The following is an 11,279-nucleotide window of genomic DNA, read 5'->3' as shown; positions in this document are numbered from 1 at the left end:
GCCAGAAACTTTGTTTTGTGACTATGTTAAAACATTTTTACAATACAAACAAGAGGCCAGTGGGTTCCCCGCTCATGTTGTGACAGATGCAGATAAGGAATCCTACATCTCAGATAACTTTGAGTCTGATGTTGTTTAAAAACCCCAGAGATGCTAATCAAGTCAGTGTTCTAGGAAGACAAATGTACCCTGGCAACACAAATTTTTTTATGGAGTGTTATCAAGACGCAACCAGCAAACCTTTCAGTTATCTGCTGATTGATTATAAAACAAAAACACCCGCTCAGCTCAGAACAGATTTACTTGCACCACACCCTGTGGTATATCTCCAGAAAAGAAGATAGCGAAAATGTCGGCCAGACTTTGTAGAAACCTGCCGGTTTTAAAAAATATTATTAAAAGCAACACCCAAACAAATATGGATTATTTTTAAATGGATTATTATTAAACTGCCACAGACAAACTCACTGCGACATTGTGTGAAGTAGCTCTTAATGTTCTCTATGGTATTATGCCGCTCACATCACAACAATACCAGAAACTGAGAAAAAGGAAAAGCGTAATCAAATTTGTTGCGGATAAGACGGTTGGAGTTAAAAGAAACAGACATGTGAAAAACCAACAGGGGGGCTTTCTTCTACCGCTCTTAAGCATGGCTATTCCTTTCATCTCCAGCCTGATTGCTTCTAGATAACAGGGATGGAGTATGCAGAGAAGATGTTTTAAGTCCCGCAGCATCAGTTGGATAAACTAAAGACTGGAACCTGCGATTCTATTCAGCAGGTTGTGGAGAATGATTTGGACATAACTATAAGAAATATTTTGCACCGATCTGACTTGGACAATTATGAAAAGGTGAAGCTGTACACAAACATTTTACAGAGCTTTTTAACACTTGCTAGACAAGGAGACTGTGAAAACAGCACATTAACATTAACACTTCCGCAGACTGATCACACTGAAAAAAAAAAAAGCCGTCTGCACCGCCCGGACGCCCCCCTAACATCCCAAGATGTCACATCTTGGGATGATTCGGGGGAGTTTGTGTTTAAAGGTAGAACAATCCCTGGTTCACACATGCTTGATTTAGTTAAAGGCATCACGGCTCCGCAAAACATTTCTGATGCCCGAAGACCTGTCGGCTGGCTCGAATTTCTGGAGGCTTTTGCTACATTAAACGTATCATAGTCAACGGTACCAAACCATTATGTCAGACATGCAATTAACTCTTTCAAAACCAAATCGACTTCGCCTATTACCATCTCGTCTAAGAAGCGTAAAACACAGAAAATACTGTCGAGCACACCATCAGCACAATCAAATTATTCAGATGTTATTCAGTTATTCAAATGTCTTGTTATTATCTGTATTGCTGGATGTGGCGTATGTATAATAATAATAATAATAATAATAATAATAATAATAATAATAATAATAATAATAAAGAGTCAAAAGAAGAAGAAATCTCTGTCTTTGTTTTTATTGAAAAAATCTAGTATTAGACAAACATTTCGCCTGTCTGAACACAATGAATACATTTGAAAACATTTTCATTACAATTAACTTTTTTTAGTTTTAGTTTTCTCATAAATGCTGACACCATCTTATCATTTTTAATAAAATTGCCAGTATACATCTTCAACACATGGTCATAATCAAACCCCTTTACCATGTGATAGAGAAAAAACACACAATGCTGCCCGGTCTCTGATGAAAAATCTTGGACTTGTACTGCTGAATGCTGAACCACTCTAGAATTACGGTTTAGAAAGTTTTTGATATTTTTTTTTCTTTTCTTTTTTTTTTCATTTTAATTGATTTATTCATTTTCATGATACATTTACATGTGATTTATTTTCATGTGATTCATTTTTATGTGATTCATATTCATTTACATGTGATTCATTTTCATGTGATTCATTTTCATGTGATTCATATTCATGTGATTCATTTACATGTGATATTTTTACATGTGATTCATTTACATGAGATTCATTTTCATGTGATTCATTTACTGATTTGCCTTTTTAAATCCAGTTTTAGACTGTGATATTACAAAGGTCTTTCCAGATTATTACTTGCCACACTGTATGAGATAACCCCAGTAAAACTGCCTGAATTCTATAATATAATTTGTTCACCATATTAGGTTTAAATCCTCTAAAAACAGATTCGCAAATGACTAACATTACTCCGTTCCAGTTCACATCCTTCAAAGCATTGGCATGTTTTGTTTACTCTCACAATCCCCAAAACACACACACACACACACACACAAAGTCTAAATAAAAGAAAGAAAAAATGAGACAGCAGTGTTTCCCAAAATAACCAAAAGTTGTCCACAATTTGAAAACAACTTGGAGAGTAAGCTGAACTATCCAAAAAACTACCAAGACAAAAAGTTCCAGTAAAAGAAAAAGTCCCTACTGACTTCAGGTCAGATAAACAGTCTGCGCACAATAACAAATATAATGTCCTTAACTTTTAAAGACTTAACAAATAATATAACAGTGTAGGATGTAAAGCTGAGGAAAAAAACACTAATACAATTAAATAAACAGAAACTCTAACCCAGTCAGAGCCTCAAAACATAGAAGTAGATTAATACAGAAGTAGATTTAAGAGGAGTGAGTCCACAAAATCTAGGTGAAATAATGCAACGACGACATATTCAATAAAAATCCAAATACTGTAGAGCTGGAATGCCGAGTGCAAAAAATAAAAATAAAAGAAGAGCGAAAAAGATGCTGCTGTGTAGGTGATGCAGTTCACCCCTATATCAAGAGTTTAACATAGTCTCCTGCTTCCTCTGCTGAAATAAAGTCCTTCTGTACACCTTTATATGGAAGCCGAGCTGGGTGAAGTATTCCATAGCAAGCGCCCTCAATACCACAAAGTTGACGCCGAACATCGTTCAGGGAAAACAGAGATGGTCAAATCCCTCACTTTAACCCGCTGGATCTCTCTCGCACGGCATAAAATGTCAACACAGTCACTGTGATAGTGGAATCTGCACACAATAGCTTGTGGTCGTTCACCAGGCTTGGGTTTCGGCTGAAGGGTCCGGTGGGACCGGTCCAAAACCAGCTCCTTCTCCAGACCAAATGTCTCTTTTAACAAGGCCGCAACAGCAGCAGTTGTACATGTGTCAGCGCCCTCTGGAACTCCCACTATCCTAAGGTTATTGCGCCGTGACCTCGACTCCAAATCCTCACATTTATTCTCTAATTGAGTCACGGTCGCAGTGAGAGACTCGATAGTAGTCTTAATATGAACTATGTCATCGGTGCAACCGAAGAGAGCGTGCTCCATTTACCCAACAGTACCTTTCAGTGTTGATATGGTAGCCTCGGTAATGACTTTATCACTAGCCAACTGTGTTTTCACGGCCTGCAGGTCAAGCTGAACAGCAGACAGTGCAACCCTGAAAGTCTCCTGGAGCTCCTTTTCAAAAATATCGGCACTGTCCTTCCTCAGTGAAGCCAGCAGCTCAAGCCTGAGTGGGGCGAAGTCAGGGTCACCGCTTGACAGCGCTGATTCAGGGGAAGAAGGGGACTCGCTCGCGCCACGCACACTTGGCCTCACTCGTGTCAGAATGCTACCACAGGTTTTCATGTTCTTTCCAGACATTTTAACGTACCGCAAAGTTAAAAGTGCAAACAAGGAAACGGTGTAGAATAAGTCAAAATCTATTGTATGACCGAAAAGCGCTAATTAATTACAATTTTAATTGAAATCAGAAGGAGCCTCCAACTTTGCGTCCTACTCCATTGAACTCCGAATTCGAATCCAAGTTTTTGATATTCTGCAGAAAACGATTGTCATCTGGTTTATTACCAAAGCTGTCGAAAAAACAACCCACACCGACCTCGTTTATGTAGCTGGCTAACCAGTGTTCACCCGGGAGTCCTGAAGGATGCGTGTTGATTATCACCATTGACGGTAATTTTCTTAAGGGAGCTTTTGGTAGGTAGTCACATGGGAGTACGCCGAGAAAATGGGTATTACACGAGATCTTATCCTTTATAGTCGTAAGCTGGATGGTGTCCATTTTGCCTATTAATAGTAATCAGCCAGGGTCTGTCTGCGATTTGACACTTTGATAATGCTGTCAAATATGGCATAAACAATTAAGTTGATCGTTCAGGGTAGAGGCTATCTAAAACCTGCTTCTAGTCTAATATTTCCGGACTAGATAAGCGATACGTGTTGACTGCAGTCTTCATCCGGCGTGAGATTAAACCCATAAAGTGTATAACCGTGCAGAAAATCCTTCCTATCAATAGACAGAGGCTGATTTTTAAGATGCTTTCCAGAAGCCAGCGCTAACTGGTAAAATTCACGCACTGCAGAGCCACTTTCATAGTCAGGCTGCAGAGGTTTAGCGGGGTGCTGCTGACCATCCAGATAAACTGCCAAAAATTCTAGGTCATAGTTTTTAAATGTGAATGGATTTTTATTATACGAGCCTATAAACGCGTCATTATCAACCATAGCCAGAACCACAGATTTTGGTAGAGTTCCTAAGAACAAGTTTTCTTGATTACAAACACGTGAGCCTACAGGAATTGAGAAGTTTTTCAAACATACTCTGTCGATGGGGTATTTGGCTGGCATTGAGAGCATTGCTTGTGCGTGCCCCAATCTCACACCTGGTGATACAGACACTTTTTTCACAAACAGCGAAGCTGACATGATGTATAGTTTATAGGCTACAGTGCTGCTCCGCATCAAACAGAACTCATCTTTTGCCCGAGTCATGCGAATTTTAATGTCCACACCATTAAGCATTAGTTTTTCTTGAAAGAATATGTCACTGTGAATGGGTGCTAGTAGCCAACATTGCTGGCAGCTCGTTTGGTCAAACCTCTATTACCACCAGCGGGGTCCGTTACGTCCATGTGACCAGCCATGTCTTTGTAAAAGAGCCCTGCTGAGAATAGCGTTTCAAGAGCGTCTTTACCATAATTGGTAAGACATTCTATTATGCATCGAGAAGGATATGTGTTGGAGCTTTGTGATATGAGACGGTCTCCAAGCGACACGTCCACTTCTGAAAATATTGTAGATCCGGCATAGTTAATAAGCCCCACGGGGGCTCCGTCTGCAATGTCTGTGCTGTCTGCATTAGTGATTTTGAGATGTAAAAAAACAAGGGTGTTGTTTAGGTCCACATAATCCTCTCCAGTACCCGCTATAAAAAACTCCAGAGGTGATGTTTCTGATATTGCTGACAATGGGGGTACTTCTATATTTTTTATATTTTTATATTTTGTGTATTTTTTTTTTCAATAACGGTTTGATTCAACGGTACTGAATCATAAATCCAGTTTATAATAAATCCAGTTCGGTTTTTAAGCATTCTTCTGACATATTGTATGGTAAAGACATGGAGCTGGTTGGTGTCTTCTTGTGTTTGCATTTTACAACTGATGATTTCTTGGTGTTATGTTTTCTTTTCTTCATCATTTGGCCACTCCTCCGAACCCCTGGCAGTCTAGATGCTCTTCTCCGAGCCATCACCACAAGTCTGGACCCGTCTTGAGTGTTATTATTGTTGATATTATTAATATGTGATAATGTATTGCTAACATTGCTTAGTATGTTTTTTGCAGCTGATTTAAGATGCAGCTTGGCTATGCTAAAACCACGTTTTAGCAACAGAATAGCCATCCTAAAGAGACCTCTAAACATTCCCCCTAACCCGGATCCATACATAACACTGCCCCCTGCATAGCCGGGGAGTCTGTGTGGTCTTTTTTTTTTTTTAACTAATTGTTTCATAGGCCTAAAATGTAGCTTGGCACACACCTTCCCGTAACTGAAGCGCACGTCTCGATTTTGATAGTCTTTCACTTATATGGTTATCTTACTGACGGACGATTTATTAACCGATACGTGGGGTGTCGTATCTCACACTAACAATCTTGTGAGTCTCCCCGTCTATATGTACACATCTTAGCAGCAGTACGTAGAAATCACCCATGGTCCAGTATTCTATGATATCGGTATAAATATACATACTGTAAAACCCCGCATTAATGTCAGCCTGAAAGGGCACATAAGTCATACCAGACCTTTCAAGAGTGTGGTCCGTAGTTTCAATAGCAACCCCTGGTTTTAAACCTAAAATATTGGCCACCTTTCCATAAAATGTCAGCAATGTCTTCAGAGGGTCTTTCAGAAACACTTTATTTTTAATATAATCAAGACTCGCAAGTTGTGTCAGGGTCGTGTTGATCTCCCTAATCAAAAAAACAACATCGTCATAATATCCAGTCATTAACCTGCAAGATGCTTTTGATATTGTCTTCAATATTATATTCATTGACCCGATTCTCAGTTTTCGTTTCACCATAGTTGAAAATAAACGTAGCATCTTCCTCATTAAATGTGTACCACGACAGCGGATTTTCAAATTCGATTAACCCGACTTGCCATTCTCCTTTTAGATTGACAGTTTTCGATAATCGAGTTGTATAACATGAGGTATGATTTTCCGGATAAACAATCATTGAGGCAGTACAGGGAAGTGTTACATAAAATCCACCCTCAGTCATGGTTGGATTTTTACATGAATGTGTGTTATCTATGAGGTTTCCTTTGTCTGTACATCGACCAATTCTTTCTGGTCAATCCATGATGCGACTTTTGAGGGCCATCCGAGACATCTAACCAAAACCAATGTTTTTCGGCTGTCACGAATCGTGACGTAACGGAGATAACGTAGGATGCAATCGCAGGTTAAACAACAGTTTTATTTAAAGAGAGACAGGCAGACAAATCCAAAACGTGATCTAAAACGTAATCCAGTAACATGGAAGAGGTCCGGCGATCGGCAAACAGGCATACATAGGGCTAGGCAGGAATCAAGGTCACGGAAATACAGGGTCGAGGAACAAAACAAAAAACATGAACTATAGCGCGGGACTGGTAGCGGAGAAACCAGCGTGAACTAAACTAACGAACCGAAACATGGACCATGGACTATCTGTAGTTATCTATCGTAAGGCCTCTAAACTAATCTACTATAACTCATTCAATATTCCGCGTTGTGTGCTGGGAGGCGCGCGGTATATATGCGGAGATAATCAGCGTTGTAATGGCTGACGGCTGAAGGCAATTCAGACACGCGTGAAACTACAACCAATGACAGAACGGGGAGGAGACATGACAGAAACAAACAAATGCACGTGTCGAAATGTCACGATTGTCCACAAGGGAAAAGCAGCTGCTCGCGCAACTGCTCGTACACGCGCGCTCACATGCTCCTCAGCGCGCTGCTTAAACGGGAACTCGTGACATCGGCCTTGTTTCTTCTTGTCTAAAATTTTTTCCACTTTAAATGTTTTGTTTTTGTTCACAAATATTTTTTGTAATTCCTCCTCATAAAAAACACCATCGATGACATCGCAGTCATAATCACACAATCTATAGACGGGACGTTCGCGTGATATGCATTCTATTATAGTGAAAAACTTGTGCATATTGTTTTCTTTATAACATTTTGTGAATGGACCTCTTACTTTAGAAATTCTAACCTTGTCGTCAACTTTATATTTAAATTTGGGGGATACGGTGGGCACGTCTTTAGGTCCATATAGGGTTTTTATACACCTCAGATTAATTTTCTTTGTTCACATCAATAGGTCTTATCTTAATGCTCCTGTGATAGCTGGCATTGTATCCATCCGTGATGTCTTGTAGAATATCGATATAGCGTTTGGAGTTTGCAGCAGTTAAATATCTCCACATCCGCCCTTTTAAGGTTCAATTAAACCGTTCGACGATGCATGCTTTTAAATCGGTGGCTGTTGCAAAATGTTGTACTTTTTTGTCATGCTTTGAAAATGTTTATTAAAAAATTCTTTCCCATTATCTGTCTGTAGTTTACGGGCACCCTACCCTCATCCAGTATAGATTCGAAAGCTTTAGACACCTCAACACCGGATTTGTTTTTTTTAAAACCCGAGTCCATGCATATTTACTAAACATGTCTATGCAGGTCAACAGAAAATGAACGTTGTAGTTTTCATTGGCATATGCAGACATATCGACCAGATCGGCTTGAAACTGCAAATCAATACCATAAACAAAAACATGATTTTTTTTTTTGTATTTTAACGGAGAAGTTCTGTGTAACGTGTAAGCATCCTCGCCAGCGAGCCAATCCGAAAATTGTTTGTTAAATGAACCCGTTTCTTTTAAAACGCCGTCTTTTTATCACCGCTTTTTACCACCAAAAGACCCCGCATTTGAAGGTGTGTAATACACTTTTTTCATTTCTTCCGATATATATATATACACTTTAGCCTCCACAAAAGAATAACACAGATGGTCTTAAATGTAATGGTATTTATTTCAGTAAAAGAACACAAATGTTACCATACATCATCGAGGGAGTGTAGAAGTTTTATACACACAATGTTTCTCAACCATATATGTGCTAAATGTTTCGATTATTTCACAAACAGTCTGCTCATTTCTCGTCAGAAGGATTACAGATAAATCATGCACATATTTACACATACATAAAATGTCTACAATTCTAACACGTCTGCTACATTCAGTCACAAGATCTAGTATTTTTGTGATAGAAGCCCAAATCAGATCGCACACAAATACACATATGCAACAAAGCAGGCCAATCGCACACCGTACCACATCTGATTCACAAGGTTTGTTAAACGTGTCGGGTCAACATTGCATCCGTTGACAGCTACAGGTACATCAGCACACCCGTAAGGCATTTGTACATCATGCTGGTGTAGCAATGTGGCTCGTTCGTTTCGTTTTGTACCAACTACGCCACCCCGAGAAAACTGGGAAAATAACCCAAATAAAGACATGCAAGTACGTTGCACTTAGAACAGGCAAGAGGCATGGGTTTCCATACAAAAATACATTTTATTTTGAAGTTAAAAAGACTGGCCAAGAATTATTTTAAAAGAAATATCCAACGCAGTCAGGCATTGGTCAAATAAAACAGTCACCAGTTAACAATAATCATAGGAGGGCTGAGGCTTCCTGTATGAAGGGCAGGCTAGTACGACAGCACCAGCTATACAAAAGGGAAAAGCACCCCACTAATCAGAATCATACCCACAAAATTCACTGCAAATAAACACAGCAATAATGACGACCCTTAATTAAGTAAAGCCAAAGGTGCAGCAAAGAACACCCCCCCCAGCCTCAGGAAGCACTCAACTCCTACAAGGAGAAAACAAAAACACAAAGTCAATTACAATATGCTCAAAGCAGACAAACACAAGAATAAAATAAAACAAAGACAAACTTACTGTCACAAAAACACAGACATAACCCTGAGCTCAAACTGATTACAGGTAGCAAGTTTACCAAAGCTGATGAAAACCACTACTACCACATAGCAGTATCAGCATAACTGATAAAGACTGTTACAACACAGTTGAATTAAAGAAAGCTGATCTCAGTGACAGTAACCACCACAAAGCAAAATAACAAAAAACAGAACATAATAAAAAATCAAAGCAACCAAGCAGCAAAAGCAAACAGCAACGTGTTTCCGTGAGTGAGGGGGAGGCGCTATACCGAAATGACCACATCTCACTCAGCCTGCCTTAACGCATGCAAAATTGAGGACCCTAAGAACAAACAGGTGTTACAACCTCAATTTGGAAAACATGCAAGATAGTTTAGCTGAAGTAATAAAACTAAACGATTTACCTACCGTGATCCGATGACATGATAGTCACGAAGGCACATACGAAAATCATCTTGATAGCGTCTTTAATAGCTGTGATGGCAACATTTGGCGCTCCGACCGGAGCTACGTTAAACTACCATGCTACACAGTTGGGAGCCTTGATGGCTCACCGCACTAATTGTGAGCAGCACATCACATCTGCACACAGTCTCGGTAGCCCAAAGTCACACTAAACATATAAATCGCATGCTAAATGGACAATGCTAGTATCAAACAGCTAAGCAACAATGCTAAAAACACATAACTCTGTAGTCCATAGCAATGAAAGGAAGGGGCGGGTTTTCGACCATGACGCATTCTGGGAGGCATAAACAACCACTTATATACTGTGGTAGGGAGGGAGCCCATTGGCCACGTAGTTAATAAGGATGACGTTTTAATTACGACACACACCCCACTACACTGGACATCTTGCACCTAATACGTCGCTTAAGCAGACTCTTTGCTAATCCTGTAGCACTGCACGCATTTCCCATCTCAAACGACTGGTGCAATCCCCTTCCAGCTGTCCACGGCGTCATAGACAATCAGCTCGCTGCTGACATCCACAAGTTTCTCTCTGACTTCATGAAGCCATTGCACGATGCACACTTCGTCGCGCAGCTCATGCAGAATGGCATCCACCGATCCTTGAATTCTCTGGGGGTTAACCTTCAAAAAACATCGACTCGTTGATTGAGCAATGAAATGTTTAAGTCCGGGTTTGACCAGATCACGGGATAGTTCCTCAAAGTATTTGTCAAAAAAATACACGTCAGGTCTGAACAGACATGAGTGCCTAATCTGACTTGGGTGATCTCACTTCGCACCCCAAACAGAGCTCTTTCAGCTTTTTGTTGATAAGATGTTCCAGAAGGACCATGAATGTTGCTTTTATAATCTTGAATGCGTCAGATCGAATACAGCCGTCTGTGTCATCAACAGTGACGTAGGCAGATGCACCAGTTAAAGTAACGGTGGTTGCGTACAGAGTTGTGAGGAAACAGGCGATCTTAAGAGAGGTTCTCCGGAGTTGGTAACACCCTGCTCAGGGTTAAACATCAACTCCTTTACAATGTCATTCTCACAAAGAATTTTTGACAAACTAACACATTGTTGCTTTTTTCTTGGAGCAAATGTTAACTCCTCACGCTTTTCATCACAGTCTCTTATAGGTGTGATGCAGGACAGTCTTCAAGGGATATTAGGAGTTCTCAGAGCAGCCATTGTATCAGATAGTTGCAGACTGTCTTCTGTGTTTTAACCACAATGTCTTAAGACGATATTTAAAAACCATTAACACCCCCAGACACTAACTCATTATCATTAACAAACTGATAGGATTACACCACGACCCCTGGTCATAAAATAAGTGTCTCCCCCACAAAACTCTTGGTCAGGAAAAACACAAAGAGTCATAAATTAAGTTACCTACAGACCTGTCGGTCAGGAAAACACAAATATCATAAATTAGGTGCACATACAGAACAGACTTGTAGAGTCATAAATTAGATGCACATAGCTTACAGAAACTGTCTGCCGGTGAAACATATGT

The 11,279-nt window shown here is 39.9% G+C and overlaps 1 long non-coding RNA gene across 1 annotated transcript; it reads right to left on the bottom strand.

The window, feature by feature from the left end:
• Positions 1 to 8,887: 8,887 nt before the first annotated feature.
• On the bottom strand, positions 8,888 to 10,026 carry LOC128632880 (uncharacterized). The gene is made up of 2 exons (XR_008396501.1): positions 9,710 to 10,026; positions 8,888 to 9,623 (listed from the first exon to the last, which is right to left on the bottom strand). It is a non-coding gene; the product is annotated as an uncharacterized LOC128632880 (long non-coding RNA).
• Positions 10,027 to 11,279: the final 1,253 nt, after the last annotated feature.

This window comes from Ictalurus punctatus, chromosome 5, assembly GCF_001660625.3.
Source record: "Ictalurus punctatus breed USDA103 chromosome 5, Coco_2.0, whole genome shotgun sequence".
NCBI lineage: Eukaryota > Metazoa > Chordata > Actinopteri > Siluriformes > Ictaluridae > Ictalurus > Ictalurus punctatus.
The sequence above is the reverse complement of the archived record's forward strand: the minus strand, read 5'-3'. Positions and strand labels throughout refer to the sequence as shown.